At 35.8% G+C, this 18,227-nt stretch overlaps 1 protein-coding gene across 5 annotated transcripts in view; it reads right to left on the bottom strand.

The window, feature by feature from the left end:
• The window catches only part of BRMS1L (BRMS1 like transcriptional repressor), a 166,292-nt gene that overhangs the window by 65,552 nt on the left and 82,513 nt on the right, over positions 1–18,227 (bottom strand). The window lies entirely within an intron of this gene.

Genomic DNA, 18,227 nt, shown 5'->3' with positions numbered 1-18,227 from the left:
ACTTTGATCTACATTCAGCCTCCAAAATTTCTTTCTCTAGATGTGGATCACATTTTCCATTAAAGTCTATTGAAATTGTTTTAAATCACTGTTTGGCTGAGAAGAGCTAAATCTATCATAGCTGATCATCACACAATCTTACTGTTTTATGCACAATGTTCTCCTGGTTCTACTCAATTAATTCAGTATCATTTTTCTCCCTCTCTCCTTCCTTCTAAAATAGCACACAATTTGATTCAGGTTATATATATGTTATCATATAAAACATGTTTCTATAATAGCCACAGTTGGGAAAGGAGAAACAGATCAAAAGGAGAAAAAAAAAAACAAAAACATGAAAAAGTATTAAGTGAAAAAAATATTATTTGACACTGCACTCTGAGTCTATCAGTTCTTTATCTAGATGTGGATACCATTTTCCTCCAAGAGTCCTTTGTACTTGTTTAGGTCACTGTGTTGCTGAGAAAAACTGAATCATTCATCACACCAACTATGTATTCTATGTATAATATTTTCCTCGTTCTGCTCATTTCATTTTGCTTCAGTTCCTATTAGACTTTACTGGTTTTTCTGAAATCTGTTATTGCAAAATACTATTTAATTATATTCACATACCATAGCTTGTTCTGCCATTTCTCAAATGATGGACATTCCCTCAATTCCTAATATTTTGCCAACATAAAATAGGGCTGTTATAAATATATTTTACACATGTACGTCCTTTTCCCTTTTGTATGATATCTTTGGGAGTACCAATATTGGTATTGTTAGATCAGTGGGTATGCACAGTTTGGTTACCCTTTTGAGTCCAGTTTCAAATTTCTTTCCAGAATGGTTAGCTCAATTCAAAACTCCACCAACAGAGGCAGCTAGGTGGCGCAGTGGATAGAGCACCAGCCTTGAATTCAGGAGGACCCGAGTTCAAATATGATCTCAGACACTTAACACTTCCTAACTGTGTGACCCTGGGCAAGTCACTTAACCCCAGCCTCAAAAAAAAAAACCAAAACTCCACCAACAGTACATTAGTGAACCCTTTTTCCCACATCCTCTCCAATATTTATTATTTTCCTTTTTTATCATATTAGTCAATATCTGACAGGTGTGAGCTAGTACCTCAGTTGTTTTAATTTGCATTTCTCTAATCAAAAGTGATTTAGAGCACTTCTTCTTATGCCCAGATTTTTTTCTTTTTCTTTATTTGAAAACTGTTTATTGGTAACTTTTGGCCATTTATCAATTGAGAAATGGCCTGTATTCTTATAAATTTGGCTCGGTTCTCTACATATTTTAGAAATGAGGCTTTCTGAGACACTTACTGTCTACCAGCTTTCTATAAAGTAATTCTTTTTAAAATGTCTAAGTTCAATTTAAAAAAAATAGTTTTAACTTCATACAAGTTTTACTGACTATATCTTTTTAAGATAGACTTAGTAAAGATTAAGTAAACTAGCAAACCTAGTAATGTTTTACAAGTTTATCAAGACTATAAGAACTAAGACCATAAGAGAAAAAGTTACAAAGAAAAGAAAGTTTTAAAAATAGACTTAGTAAAGATTAAGTAAACTAGCAAACCTAGTAATGTTTTACAAGTTTATCAAGACTATAAGAACTAAGACCATAAGAGAAAAAGTTACAAAGAAAAGAAAGTTTTAAAAGAAACTAACAAAGAATGCTAGTATTTTTTTTTTTTTTTGGTGCTTTTTAAACAAACTCTGAATTTTCTCCTAAGTCACCTCCTGAACTAGTCTATTTGACTATAGTGAATGCTCATTTTAAAAATCAACAAGATGCTATGACATTAGCAATGTGGCATCCCCAGTTTATTCAGGTTGCAATTTAACAAATTATAAAATAAGCTGAAAAATCACCTACTGAAAAGACAAATGAGCATGACTAGTTAGACTATCCAATTAACATGTACATTTATACAAATTACTCCATTATGCCAAATACTACATAAATTCACTGTATGAAATCCTTAAATAGTTCCTTGTTGACAATTAGTTAATAACAGTCCAAATGCCTTAGTCTGCCATTTAAAACCTTCCAATTCTTCACTCTTCTCTCTCTCTCCATCATTCTCTCTTTCTTTTTTCCTCTCTTTCCCCTTTCCCTCTGCATGAAAATTATTCACTGATTACAGAATATATTCTTCCCATTTCTCCTGTCACCTTATATTATTTTCTATATCTAGTACATTCCCCTTCTGTTTTTATTTGTTGACACTATTTTTTCAACAGTAAAATTCCATCTTCTCTGATCCCCCTCAAATAGAGATGATTTCTTCTTATTCTGATTGTTTGGTACTTGATACAATTACATTTTTATTTCCACTATATTTATCTATACACATGCCTAATTACTCCTACTAGGTTGTAAGTTTCTTGAGAGGAGGAATCATGTCTTATTAATGGATCCATCTCTTCCAGTGTGTATTCACACAGAAAGCAATTGCTCTTAAGAATACTGTCACACAAAAATAGTAACACCTGCTACCAAGATTTGATTTAAAACACAATAACAAAGTAATCAGAATACCATGAAATGATATTTTATGTCTCTTGGTGACACAGTGGTTAGACTGTTGGATCTGGAATTAGAAAGATTTGAGTTCAAATCCAGCTTCAGACATGATATGACCTAGAAGAAATCATTTGACCTCTCTCAGCCTCAGTTTCCTCATCTGTAAAATGGGAATAACAACATCTGGCTTTCAAGATTGATGTTTGGGATAAGGAGCTATTTGAAAAGAGCTCAAACCTTAAAGCAAATGGTAGCTATTATTATTTAATGTGGTAGGGAAATAGGGGAAGTGATATGGTTAAACTTGACTTTATAACTGTGGCAGTTGCACTGAGCAATAGAAGGACCCAGGGACATCTATTCAATTTTCTGATTTTACAATTAAAGAAATTTGGGCTCAGGGAGGTTAAGGGGCTTGTCCAAGATCACAAAAATGGCCAACATTAAATTTAAATTTAGATCCTCTGACTCCAAAGTAAGTACTCTTTGTAATACATTCAAAAGGTAAATCTACAAAAAGTTGCCAAAAGTTATTTCCATCACTTTGATGCTACAAAATAAACTAGTTTATAGTGAAGCAAAAATTAACCGTGAAAAAAACAAATTACATTTACTGATTCAATACATCTTATTTTAAAATTATTTAAATATACATTGTCTTTCTTTTGCTACAGTTATTTGTTTTACATGATTTGGCACCAAGTTAACAAAATTTTGGCACACAAAACCACACTTTCATCTCACTGGGATATATTAAATGTACCTTTGATAAATAGTACATTTTTCATAATCTAACTTTCATTATAGCCTACAGGTTTTTCAGTGAGTTTTTTTGTTTTGTTTTAGTGAGGCAATAAGGATTAAGTGACTTGCCAGAGTCATACAGATAATAAATGTCAAATATCTCAGGACAGATTTGATTGCAAATCCTCCTGACGCTGGGACTCTATCTATTATGCCATTTAGCAGCCCCAGACCATAGTTTGGGTTTTTTTTGTTTGTTTGTTTGTTTGTTTTTAAACAGAATTTGAAATCAGTAAGTTCCTAAACTAATGAAATAAGTTTCTCTCTGAATAAATTTTTTAACCTTTTATAATGAGTGTGTCAAGATCATATTTACACTAATGATTACATTTTCTTTTGGAAATTTATGTAATTCTAAAACAATTGAGTGTTCTAGAATATCAATGTAATTTCAATCACCATTCCTTCAACGAGGATAAAATTTCAAAGTCCAATAAAAGTAATAAATTCCAAAATATTTTTGTGAATATTTTATTATCTTAGGATCCCTATAAGCTTACAGGGTCACCTGGACTTCAATGTTTGGTACTTCATTCTTTGTACTGTCTTGCCCAAGGTAAGTCTGTTTATTCATAGCAATGGTTAATGGGATTTTTGTTGTTGTTGCTGTTGTTGTTTTATGGATCTTTTCAGTTTTCTTCCAACCCCAAGAAGCTTATGTTGTTGCTTTCTTATTTTTTTATAGCAATTGGTTCTTGATGTTTTCAACCACACTTTCCTCTTTTAACCACTCCTTTTAGTGGTACCGATTTTGTTTTGCTATAATAACTCCAAAAATCAATAAAGGTTATGTTTTAATTGATTATGGAGGGCCTACAGATAGTGAGGAACCCTGGACAAGGTATAATACCCTTTAGTCCAGTAAAAGGAGCCCTACCATACCATGGGTCCTGGCTCAATCCCCGAGCACATATTCCTTATGTACAATATAATAAAAATGGCTTTAAAAAATCCCACATATAAGAAAAGAAAGCTTTTAGCATGTATCAAACAAGGAAGTATGAGAGTAGGCAAGATGGCGTTCATAGCCCTAGAAGGTGCAGCATATGGATCTGGGAGGAAGATAGGGTCTGTCCTGGAAAGTCTGAGGGGCATGGCCGTTTCTCCATTCGTTTCGCCTATTCCTGAACATGCCACCTTGGGGAACTGTAAGGATTCACTTTTGCAATGCCAGCAGCAAAAGAGACAGCCCGAGGGGTCACTGAATTCTTTATCCAAGCATTTGCATTATGGGTGTGACACAAGAAATAAAAACAAATAATGGACCTGCATATATATTTTGCACACTTTTGTGCACAGTATACGATTTTACATAGCACTGGTACACCTTTTAATCCTCAAAATCAGGCAATAGTAGAGAGAAGAAACAAAAACAAAAGAAACAAAAGAAAGAGGGAGCCACTGGTAACCCTAGATAACTTCTAAATTTAGTTCTCTATACCATTAATTTTTAAATTTTTGACAAAGATGCACTGGCTCCAGCAGACAGGTTTTATAACCCACCAGAAGGGCAGTGTCCAGTATGAGGAACTCCATTATCTTTAGATAATAGCCAGGTGATGTGGAGAGAGCCAGAAAGTAGTGAATACAAGGGACCATATAGGTTAACTGCTTGGGGGAAAGGGCTTGCTTGTATTTCTTCAGATGGAGAAGGAATCAGATGGGTGCCAACGAGTCGTATTCACCTTGTCCATCAGAGAGATACAGAAAAAGAGAAAATCTGGGAACAAAGGAGAAGATCTAAGAAACATCTGTCACTGAGAGAGCATGGCTGATGATAAAGACTGTTTAAGGACTTCAAAACCAGCAGGGATCATTGAATTCCTTGAGATGAAAAATTGTTGATGAGACTATTGCAGGACTTCAAAACTTGCAGGAATTACTGGATTCCTGGCACATGAACTAATGGACATTAGATTCCTTTTGGACTATTTCTAGGATTTATGGATATTAATAATTCCTCATGTGTTATGTTACTATGTGTTTATGTAATTTATTTAATTATGTGTAATACCTCCCATTTTGATGGATTTATGTGTACCTGTTTCAAGGTCATGACCACCCTATGTTCTAAATCAAAAGAAAAGGGGAGATGTTAGGATTCTTACAAGGTACTTATGCACTTAGTTCACACCTTTAAAGGAGTTCAAACCTTTAAAGGAGTTTACATATTTAAAGGAGTTAGCTCATTGGTCCACACATGAGATTCATATCTTTAAGAGTGTATACTTTTAAGGAGCTCCCATAAGCCCAGGGAGTACCCACAAGCCCATTCTCTGAGAGGATATAAAAAGCCAGGATTCAGAGCTAGGATTGAGTCAAGAAAAGGACTTCCCGGGAGAACTTCAGGGAAGCTAGAGGAGATTTAGAGAGCCAGGATTTCAGTGGAGAGATTCACAAGTCTAAAGGAAAAGCCTGCTCATGGACTTCTGGGAGATTCACAACTAGGATTGACTTCTGGGAAACCCACAATCCTACACTTTTGGAGGCAGGGTAAAATTTCATTCCAACTTTGATATTCGTGCTGGCTGGAGACACTCAGACAAGAGCTCTCAGGAACCAGAGAGAGAGAGGCCTCTAAAAAAGCTAGATGAGCCCCAAGTGAAGGAGACAAGAATTGAAGGAGAAAATAAAGGATCTGGAGATAAGATTTGGAAAGAGACAGTAAAGGACTTTAACCCCTGGCTGCATTTTGGGATTATTGAACTGAACTGAAGCCAAGGCTGGCTCCAGAAGCTCCCCACAAAATTCTGCTCCCAGAGAAGGATCACAATCTAGAGAAACAGAACATTACAGGGAATCCTCCGCTTCCTGCTTGTTCTCTCTCAACTCCGCCTTCATAGGCAGGAGGAGGAGGAGCAGGAGGGGCAGTGATCCTATAAGCTCGACCAGCACAGCAATTCTGCCCCCCTCTTAAATCCCAATTACAAGAGGCATGGCGGGATAAAATACATTTGGATTGGGTATGGAAGTATACCTTGTGATTGAAAAACCTAACCCTAATGGGTCTCCAAGATCAAATCAGGAGAACACATATTCCTTTTAATCTGGAAATTATCAAAGATCTGAGAAAGGCTTGCACTCTTTATGGGTCTACATCATCTTATGCTAAAATGCTGTTAGAGAATTTGGCTTATGAAATCCATATCAAAAACAGCCCAATCAACCCAAAGACTTATTCCTTACCCAGTGCTTGTGGCTAAAATCTTATTAACCATTAAATGACTAATTAAACAAATAATCTGGAATAGGACCTAACAAGATATACACCTTTTTATACCAATATACAAACTAATGTATGCTGTGAAACCATCCCAAAGTGGCAAATTTTACTGGCCACAGCTCCAAATTTTACGCATGGGTGCACCTTCAGGATAGCCCAGCTAGCTATCACATAATTGGCCATTGTTTTGTGAAGAAAAGGTTTCTAAGATCCCTCTTATAGGACTATCTTTACAGATGCTTCCAAATATAATATTAGTGCTATATATTCTCCTGACTTAGCTATAAAAGGAGTAGCCAGAACTTCCTTTCAGTGCACTCAGCAGAATGAGTTATATGCAATTATGCTAGCTCTTACTTATTATCCAGGAGATATACATCTGCAGCTTGGGATAACAAAAGAGAAAGCTAAGAGAAAAAAAAAGTGTATACAGCTTGTCTTCCTTTCCATGCTCCTTGCTCCCTCCAGAGAAGAACACTCCTGGTTTCAGGCGCAATGAAATATGTCAGATGGATGTGATCCATTATAAATCTTTTGGCCATCTGTCTTTTATCCATGTTGTGATGGACACCTTCTCAGGATTCATTTTTGCAGTACCAGCAGCAAGAGACAGCTGGTTGGTCACTGAATTCCTTACATAGGCCTTTGCAGTTATGGATATGACACAAGCAATAAAAACAGATAATGGGCTTTTGTGTACTGTATCAGATTTCACACACCACCTGGCATACCTTTTAATCCTCAAGGGCAGGCAATAGTAGAAAAGAGGAACAGAGATATCAAGACACTCCTCCAAAATCAAAAGTGAGAGAGAGGCACTTAAATCCAGTAAAAGGAACCCTGTCTAGTTTGGCTCCCTAACCTCCCAGCGGTGTCTTGGCCTTCCTGAGAAGTCAGGGGACATGACAATCTGAGTTATAATAAAATAAGAATTACACTAAAGTGGCAAGAAAACATCTTCATACAATAGCAAGTTGTTTATGTGATTCTGCATGCCCAGTATCCAATAGTTAGCACATACGCAGTAAGCTATAGTTATGCAGGTGTATTAGTATATATAAGACTAAAAAATTTCGAATAGACAGACTCTTGTTTGACCTTTGTGGTCTACCTTTTTATGTCACTCATGATTAGGATTCAGGCTGATACCAAAGTCCTCTAGCGAGCAGGTCTAAAAAGTTACAACTTTTGTACTTTTCTTGGAGTATATGATCCATGACCAAAAAAAAAAAAAAAAAAAAAAAAAGATTAAGAAGTCCCAGTCTACAGAAAGTTGACTATGTTAAATACCTAAATAGGGAATGTTGGCCTATCTCTAAAGCCTTGGCCTATGTAGCCTCTACCCTGTTTTCTGGTCCAACTCCTCTTCAAGATGAATTTCAAGTACCTTTACCCTTTGGTGGCTAACAATGGTTTTTATCTCCATTCAAGGAAGAGATATTCTTGTCCCTAGGTAAAATATCTTCAGGTTTTAACAATTTTCACACCAATCTAGCCAATTTGGAGGCTTTTTAGGATAGTCTTAAGTCTTAATTATCTAGATGTCTCTTATTCTTCCAAGATTGTGTATGTGTAAGAAGTAGGCATGAATAAGAAAAACATTTTTTCTCCTTCTCCAAAGATCAGTTTTGGCAAGGAAATGATTCAGGCTTACAATTTGTTGTCCCTTTAGGTGATATATAGGTAGCATGATGATAACATGTTATCCTTACAAGAATGTTGACATCCTGTAAATCTAGAGGTTCTTTAAGCTTTTTTTGAGTCATGGAGCCTTTTGGCAATCAAGTGAAACCTATGCACCCCTTTCTCAGAATCATGTTTTAAGATAAAATAAATCTAATTACAAAGCATATCAATTATACTAAAATAATGATGAATTTTTTTTCCCATCCATGTGCATAGACTCCTTGAAGGTATGTAACACACACACACACACACACGAACCACCTATACATGTCCATACAGAGAGGAAGCTTGGCATATAGAAAGTTAACAACAGAGTAAGAATAAAGAACAATTTTGGTAAACTTTAGATACTGATGGGTATATGAAAAAATTAATGTTTGGTACAAATGTAAATATGACAGTATTTTCTCCAAATCTAAACTCTTGGTCCCTTACTGCTCTAGTCCCCATTTAAACAATTCACTTGAACTTTGGTTCAAATCCTAGCTCTGAGATGTAGAGGCTATAAAAAAGATAGGCTACAGATAAGAGTGTAAATTTTGCACATCTATGGTGGAGAGAATTTTCTAACCAGGAATTACTTATACAAGCAAAATCATATTGGTACCAGACCTTGTTTCTTCCTATTACAATAGGTTCCTTACTGTCCAATACTGTAATTATAGAGTATCCAAATTAATTTTAATATTAGCTTGATATTAGATAATATTGTAATATTAGATGATAAAACAGAAAGGTAAGTTTCAGAAATGAAAAACACTCAATTCAACAAGCATTACTAAGTGTTTACTAAATGTACTAAAATACAAAAATGAAACAGACTTTGCCTTCAAAGAGCTTACTGGGACAAAACAAAACTTGTATGCAGATAAATTAATATAAAACAAACAAAACAAAAACAAACTAATTTGGGAATATGGGGGAAACTAAAAACTGGGAAAATAAAAAAAAAAGGCTGATTCTAGGAGAAAGCACTAGAGTTGAACTTTAAAGGGATTCAAGGATTTCAGGAATCACAGGTCAATAAGGAGAGCATTTCAGGCATGGGGGAAGAGTCTGAAAAGACAAAGAGGCAGAAGATGAAATGTCACATAAGAAAAACTGCACAGAGGTCAGTTTGGCTGTAATATACATATAGTATGTGTAGATAAGTTATGAGAATCAGTATGGAAATATAAGTTTGAGTAAGTTTGTGAAAACCTTTCACAATTAAGCACAAAATAAGAGTTGTATTTTTGGGGAAAAGAATAATGAATCACTGAAAGGCTTTGAACAGGGGAAGTCCAGATTACAGTGGACTCTATAGAAGATGACTTGGACAAGAAGTAATGAAAGCATGAATGAATATGTAGCCCATAAAACTGACAAGATCTGGCAACTGACTGGATGAGAGGATGAGAAAGGGGGAGAGTGGAGGATAATTCCTATAATATGAACATAAGTAACCAGAATAAAACAGGGAAGTTAGGAGTCTGGGTTAGTTTAGGGAAAAGATAATGAGTTGTCTTGACATGGGGCTTTTAAAACATTTATGGAACATCTAGATGGATTATCTAGTATGTACTTAAAACATTCAGGATTAGAAATCAAAAGAATTATTTACACAGATTTGAGAGAAGAGAAAAAAAATAGTGCATTGTAAATCCAAATATAAAGAATGTTTGAATTACCTGATTTTCATATTACTTGCTTCACCAGTTTGCCCTACCAGCATACACAGTACACTATATATCCAACTATCAAAATTCATGAAATCTAGTTACAGAAAAGGCTTGACAAGAATCAATACAATTCATATGATAAACACCTTTCATTCCATTTTTTCCCAACAGTTTTGACTTCCTTCTTTGTCAAACATTTTATTTGTTAGTGACTACAAGTTTTTAAGTGAATTTTAACTTTTCTTCTTTCATATCTATATTGTCAATACACTAAAAGGATAGGAAAAGATTACAGAGTGAGCAGCAATAACAAAAAAGTCAGAATGAAGAACTGAAAAAACAAACAAAATAGATAACTAGTGCTTGAATAAATCCTGTTGAAAACATTTAAAGAGAGACTATGTAATGCAGAAGACTGAACAGCAGCTACCTGCCAAGTTAAGAAGAGTTGGGTTTAAGTCCTATCTCGGGTACAAAGGCAAGTCACAAATCTCAGTGCTCTGAATATTACATTAGGTAATTACATTAGATAATTACCTAAAACTTTAAGTTACAGAAAAACTGTTGATCAGCATTTAGTAAAGGGAATTTTCTCACCATATACCATGAATTCCATATACCAATGAAATCACAGGCTGAAATAAAAAATAATTTTTTTCACCAACTCTATATGAGATTACACAATTATACTTTAGCTATTCTAAAAAAAGCTGAGACAATAACAATACTCAAAATGCCCTTTGCCTCCTGCATTCACTTGGATCATATGCCAGTATTCAACAGACAATAGAAAAGTATTCTGTCTAAACAATAAAAACAGCTGAATCTATTTTTCATATTTTTGTACTAATTTTATATATAATTTCATATTTTGTCCATATTTTGTCCAAATACTCACAATTTTTTTATACATTTAAAAATCAGCTCTGGCAAACAAAATTATGATCATTTAACTCACCTAAAGGGCAAATCGTGGTTGGAGTCAGGGAGGACCTGAGTTCAAATCTGATCTTAAACTCTTACTAGCTGTGTGACTCTGGGCAAGTCACTTAACCCTGTTTGCCTGTTTCCTCATCTATAAAATGAGCTGAAGAAAGAAATAACAAGCCATTACAATATCATGGCCAACAAAACAGTAAAAGAAATCACAAAGAGCCATTCATAGTTAAAAAATAACTAAAAAAACAATAATAATAAACTCACCTAAAATGTAACTAATGATAATCTCTGGTTGCATTTTGCCTGTGAGACATTCCTCTTCAGTGTACAAAAGTAATCAGTAAGTATGCTTAGATTCCAATTGCCCTTGTATTGTTTTCTGTTGAAGATATTTCTTTTTTTATTAATAGGATTTTATTTTCTCCAAGAAAACATAATTATTATTTTCAACATTCATTTTCTTTAAATAGCATTTTGATTTGCAACTGCAATCATGATGACATTTCCACATTAGCCATGTTGTGAAAGAATAAACCACAAGAAAGAAAAAACAAAGAAAAGTAAAAACAGTATGCTTCAATCTGTATTCAGATTCCATAATTTTCTGGATGTGAATGGGATTTTCCATCTTTTAGCTGTCTTTAGAATTGTCTTTGATCATTATATTACAGAGAATTGTCTTTCTTGATCATCATACAATGTTGCTGTTACTGTGTTGACAATATCCTCTTTATCCTGCTCATTTCACTCAGCAAGTTCATGTAAATTTTTCCAGGTTTTTCTGAAATTCACTTGCTCATCATTTCTTACAGAACAACAGTATACCAAAATGTTCATATACCACAACTTATTCAGCCATTCCCCAACTGATGAACAATTCCCCAATTTTCAATTCTTTTCTACTACAAAAATATTTTTTTCCTTTTTTTAAAATGATTTCTTTAGGATATAGACCTAAGAGACTGTGCATACCCTTTGATCCAGCAGTATTTCTACTGGGCTTATATTCCAAAGAGATCATAAAGGAGGGAAAGGGACCCACATGAGCTAAAATGTTTGTGGAAAGCCTTTTTTGTAGTGCCAAAAAACTGGAAACTGAGTGAATACCCATCAGTTAGAGAATGGCTGAATAAGTTACAGTATATGATGTTAAGGAATAATATTGTTCTATAAGAAATGATCAGCAATTTGGAGCTATGCTCAAAAAGTTATCAAACTGTGCATACCCTTTGACCCAGCAGTGTTACTATTGGGCTTATATCCCAAAGAGATCTTAAAGAAGGTATGTGAAAGAATGTTTGTGGCAGCTCTCTTTGTTGTGGCCAGAAACTGGAAACTAAGTAGATGACCATCAATTGGAGAATGGCTGAATAAATTGTGGTATATGAATATTATGGAATATTATTGTTCTGTAAGAAATGACCAACAGGATCATTTCAGAAAGGCCTGGAGAACTTACATATATATATATATATATATATATATATATATATATATATTATATTTAATTTATACTTTAACATATTTAACATGTATTAATCAACCTGACATGGGGGGCGGGGGGAAGGAGGGAAAAAATTAGAACAAAAGGTTTGGCAATTGTCAATGTTGTAAAATTACCCATGCATATATCTAGTAAATAAAAACTATTAATAAAAAAAAAAAAAAGAAAAGAAAAGAAATGATCAGCAAGATGATTTCAGAGAGGCCTGGTGAGACTTACATGAACTGATACTAAGTGAAGTGAGCAGAACCAGTAGATCATTGTACACAGCAACAAAATTATACAAAGATCAATTCTGATGGATGTGGCTCTTTTCAAAAATGAGATGATTTAGCCAAGTTTCAATGGCCTTGGGATGAAGAGAACCATCTGCACCCAGAGAGAGGACTGTGGGAATTGATAATGGATCACAACATAATATTTTCACCCATTTTGTTACTGTTTGCTTGCATTTTGTTCCCTTTCTCATTTTTTTTCCTTTTTGATCTGCCTTTTCTTGTACAGCAGAAATATTGCAGAAATATGTATAGAAGAATTGCACATGTTTAACAAACAGATTACTTGCCATCTAGGGGAGGGAATGGGAAGGAAGAAAGGGAAAAAATTTGGAACACAAGATTTTGCAAGGGTGAATGTTGAAAACTATCCATGTGTTTGTTTTGAAAATAAAAAACTTGAACTAAAAAAAAAAAAACTTAACACCTTTTCTGCGTGTGTGATGTGAACCAATTTGCAATCTGAAAAAGCTTACGGATCGCTTCTCAGAGTAATGATTCTATATACATAAAACATATAATTACAAAGGAAATTAATTATATAGAAATAAATAATTTTCCTCCCAATCCAAAGTCATAGAACACTCCCTGAAATTGATCTATAAACTGCAGATTAAGTATTCCTGAGTCTTGAAGTGTACCCACAGGTAGGGGGCATGATATGGATGATGAACCAGCAAAGAATATTGGAAACTAATCAGAGATTGGTCTTCAAATTAAGACATAGAAAGTTGAAGAAATGATAAGAAGTAGTACATATAGGGGGAAAATGGCACTAGTATGAAGGATCATCTTAAAAGGAGAAGAGAAGGGTGTATGATACCAAGAAGTTTTGAGATATAAGTGGAATAGGCAGCTCACTGAAAATTAACTCTCACTTTTTTTTTCTTGATGGAGAAAGCAAAAGTTTGTGATAAAGCTAAGCTCAAAGGACTGACCATCCCTGTGCACTGCTGAAGTGAAATGCAAAAGTTGGTAATTGGAGCTAAAGAAACTAAAAAATTAGGAGGTATAAGTATTTGAGGAGACATCAAAATGTCTGGGGAAGCCCCAGAGGTATGTAGATGGCACAATGATGAAGAGAAGGGAAAAAGCATTATTAAACCTTATTATGTGCTAAGCACTGTGCTAAATGTTTTACAAATATTATCTTACTTGATCCTCACAACAACCTTGTGAAATAAGAACTATTATGATCCTCATTTTGCAACTGAGGGAACTGAGTCACTGCAAATTGATAAAGCACTATGCATGGAATCAAGAAGACCTAAGTTAAAATCTTTTCAGACACTTAACTGTATTATGTGATTTGAGTCCACCACTTAATCTCTGCCTCAGTTTCCTCAAATGTAAAATAGAAATAATAACACTTAGCTCAAGGATGTCATGAAGATCAAATGATGTAAAGGGCTGGAACTAAGCAGATGCATTTAGATAATTGAACACATAAAGGTAATTACCAATTGGACAATACTCTATTAACATATGCTTGGAGAATGACCCTGCTCAACAATTCAGGGCTGGCTTGATCTGTGGGTGTAGACTGAGAAGTGTGAGAGGGATCAGAGGATGGAGTAGGACAAGTTGTCAGTGGAGAGAGAGAAAGAAGATATGGAGATTCCTATATCTATTCCCCAGACAGTGATCCCAAAAGATCAAGAATAAAGACTTTTGCTTATCCTGACTCCGGCTGATTCTAAGGTGTCCAGAGTACTAACGCGGTCATTTGTCGACCAAGCTGTGGGCCAAGGACCCTACTTTCACTAAAGAAGACCATGGTGACCAGGAAATAGGGTGAGTATTTTAATAGACAAAAAGGGAACTTATTTTGTTAAGGACTAAACTAGTAATCTTTTCTAACTGAAATGGGGCAGATATTAGGAAAGGATTCTCCCCTGTCCCCAGCCCCATTTCCACTCCTACCCCCATCGTGAAGGGGCGCTATAGAAAGCATGCTTAAGTTGATTGAGGGACAAGGCCTAATTATAACTTGGGAACAGATTGTTAGACTCTTGGATACATTAAAATGCATGTCCCCTTGGTTCTTAGAGGAAGAAGAAATAAATGCAGATAATTGGAAGCTGGTAGGAGAACAACTCTGTGAATACTACTATGATAAAGGTCCTCATTCAATTTCCACAGAAGCATTCTATATATACAACATAATACAATTGGCCTTAAAGAATCTTGCAAGTTATAGAAAAAGGAAAAGTTTTAGAAACGACCAGATGAGGAAGTGTGGAGAAAAAAAGGAAGACAGAGAACAGTTTAATGATCATATTGCCAGAGAGCATGGGGACTTAAATGAGGTTCAAGGGCTTGGTGATTCTGGCTCTCATGAGGCAGCTTCAACCCCGTCTAGGGAGCAGATTATTGACATGCCCCCATCAACTCTACCTTCTGGGATGGAGGGAGGAGGAATAGTGGGAGGGATAGTGATACTACCAGAACCTTCCCCTGGTAGTGACACTACCAGAACCTCCCTCCTATGACTAGATTACAAAAAGCAGTACTTAAAGCTACAAAGGAAGGGAAGGATATAGATGATTTGAAACTGCAAACATATTCGGTAATTCAACAGTTTAACTCTTCAGGTCAAGAAAGTAGAAGATATATTCCTTTTGATATAGACATCCTCAAAGACCTGAAAAAGGCTTAAACTCTTTATGGGACTACATCATCTTATATTAAGATGTTATTACAGAGTTTGGCTTATGAAGTCTTAACACCTAGAGACTGGAAATCCATTGCAAGGGTATGCTTAGAACCTGGACAAAACTTGTTGTGGCTTTCTGAATATAGTGAGCTCTATAGGATACAAGTCCAACAAAACAGTCAAAGTGGAGTTAATACTTCAATCACCTGTGACCAACTGACAGGTATAGGTTCTTATGCAGAAATTTAAGTACAGATTAATTACTCCATAGCAGCATATGAGCAAATTGCTGCTGCTGCTACCAAAGCATGGGATTCTCACCCAAACGACAAGGGTGAGACCTTCACAAAAATTGTACAAGGACCAAATTATGCTTTTGTGGGACATTTGCAGACAACTATCATACAGACTAATGGTAAAAATGCAGTAACAGACATTTTGATAAGGCAATTTGCTAAAGAAAATTCCAATGAGGTTGTAGAAGGATTATACTAGGACAACATGGGGATGCTCCTTTAGAAGAGATCATAAAATGCTGTGCCACAGTGGACACAAATAGCTTTTACAGCCAGGCTATGGTGCAGACTTCCCAAGATCCCAACATGGGAAGACAGGGTCCCTTTTGGCAAGGGACTTCCAGACAGACTTGTCAATGCTTTCAATGTGGTAAAGTAGGGCATCTGAAAGCTCAATGTTGGCATAGAGACAGAGTGAGAAAACAGGCTGGGAGAACAAGGCCCAATACCCCATGTCCAAAATGCAACAGAGGACTCCATTGGGCATCAGAATGTAGATTGATTCAGGGAAACGGGTTGAGGGGCCCAGCCCCAGGGCCCCAGGCAAAAAACACTTGAGGCATAATGGCAGCTGATGCTATACCCAGAGAGTGCCTAGAAGTCCACTATCGAGACATGACCAATCAGCCAGGAAGCCAGCTGATAAAAGAAAGGGATTACAATTAGGGAGAATAGAGTTGTATGCAGCTGGGACAACTGATACCCCCTGGTTCCTCTCCAGCCTATGGATCCCTTCCCTCCAGACACATTAGGCTTGACCATTCCACCTTCTGAGAGTACTTCCAAAACATAGAATGATGTGAGAAACTGGGGAATATGTAGATAATATCCCAGTCACTAATACAGGTAGACAATGTGTGACTTATCACCCAGAAGAAGCAGTAACATCAGGTTTATTGATACAGATTCCCTAATAAGCAATCTGGTGATAGTCACCCAGATTCTGACTCCAAGCAGCAAAATCCAGAAATATACTAGACAGCATATGTGACAGGTGATGGACTTTGCTCACAATCTATATAAATGGCATACCATTAAAAGGATTGGTAGACACTGGTGCAGATTGTACAGTCATTAGAGGTGCCAATTGGCCCAGTCACTGGCCAAAGATTAAGGCAGACACCTACATGTCTGGCGTAAAAGGATCAATAGCAGCTGAAGTTAGTGCTACCCCTTTCAGATGGATATTTGAAGGTGAAACAGGAGTTTTTACTCCTTTTATAGATGAAAAAATCCCCATCAATCTGTGGGGAAGAGACATTTTACAACAATTAGGGTTAAAAATGAGTACTTCAGTTTTTTAGGCAGGGCTGCTGTTGAAGGCCTGCCCACACTGTCACCAGTTCCTATACAATGGAAAACTGATACACCAGTATAGATAGAACAGTGGCCCTTAGGTAGCAATAAAATTCAGGCTTATTAGATATAGTACAGGAACAACTTGACCAAGGACACTTACAACCTGCTCTAAGTCCTTGGAATTCCCCTGTATTTGTTATAAGAAAGAAATATACAAAATGGAGGATGTTGACTGATTTTAAAAAAGTAAAGGAACAGATGGAAACTGTGGGAACTCTTCAATCTGGACTTGCATCTCCTACTCAATTGCCTAGAGAATGGCCTTTTTTGGGTTATAGACATTAAGGACTGTTTCTATTCTATCCCTCTAGATAAGGAGGTTTATGAAAAGACTGCCTTTTCAGTGCCCATCGTTAACTTAACTGAGCCTTATAAAAGATATGAATGGACAGTTTTGCCACAGGGAATGAAAAACCGCCCTACTATGTGTCAAATGTATATTGCTGCTGCTCTTATTCCAGTAAGAAAAGCATTTCCAAAAGTAATGTTATTACATTACATGGATGATATATTGGGATGTGTACCTGAGGAACAAATGGTAGAAGCATGTCTACAAAAAAAACCATAGAAACACTAAGGAATTATAAATTGCACATAGCTCCAGAAAAAATTCAAAGACATGCTCCTTTTCAATATTTAGGATATGAAGTATACCCTAAGGTGCTTATAGTACAAAAACTCTACTTAAGAGAAGCTAAACACCTTAAATGACTTTCATAAATTGATAAGAGATATCCAATGGATGCATCCAGTGTTAGGCTTGACTATCAATTGCAACCATTATATGACATTTGAAGAGGAGACAGTGCTTTAAACTCACCACACCAGCTTACAAAAGAAGCTCAAGAGGCTTTGAGACAAGTTGAACTGGCTTTATCCAATGTGGTTGACAGAATCACTCAAAAACCCTTGGAACTATCAGTTTTTGCTACACAAGAGGCACCCACAGCAGTCCTTCATCAAGGAGACAGTGTGATACAGTGGGTGAACCTCCCAGCACAACAGAACAAAGCCTTATTCCTTACCCAGTGCTTGTGGGTAGAATTTTATTAAAGTCAATTAAGCAAGCAGTATAATTATCTGGTATAAGACCTGACAAGATATACACCTTGTGTACTAATGCACAAGTTAATGTGTGCTATAAAACCAACCCAGAGTGGCAAATTTTATTAGCCATGGCTCCAGATTTTACACACGGGTCTCCATTAAAGATAACCAGACTGTTACATAATTGGCTATGGATTCTTGAAGAAAAGGTTTCTAAAGTCCTCTTAAAGGACCAACTATCTCTACAGATG

Source organism: Sminthopsis crassicaudata, chromosome 2, assembly GCF_048593235.1.
Source record: "Sminthopsis crassicaudata isolate SCR6 chromosome 2, ASM4859323v1, whole genome shotgun sequence".
In the NCBI taxonomy this organism is placed as follows: Eukaryota; Metazoa; Chordata; class Mammalia; order Dasyuromorphia; family Dasyuridae; genus Sminthopsis; species Sminthopsis crassicaudata.
This window is presented reverse-complemented; position numbering and strand designations above follow the sequence as displayed.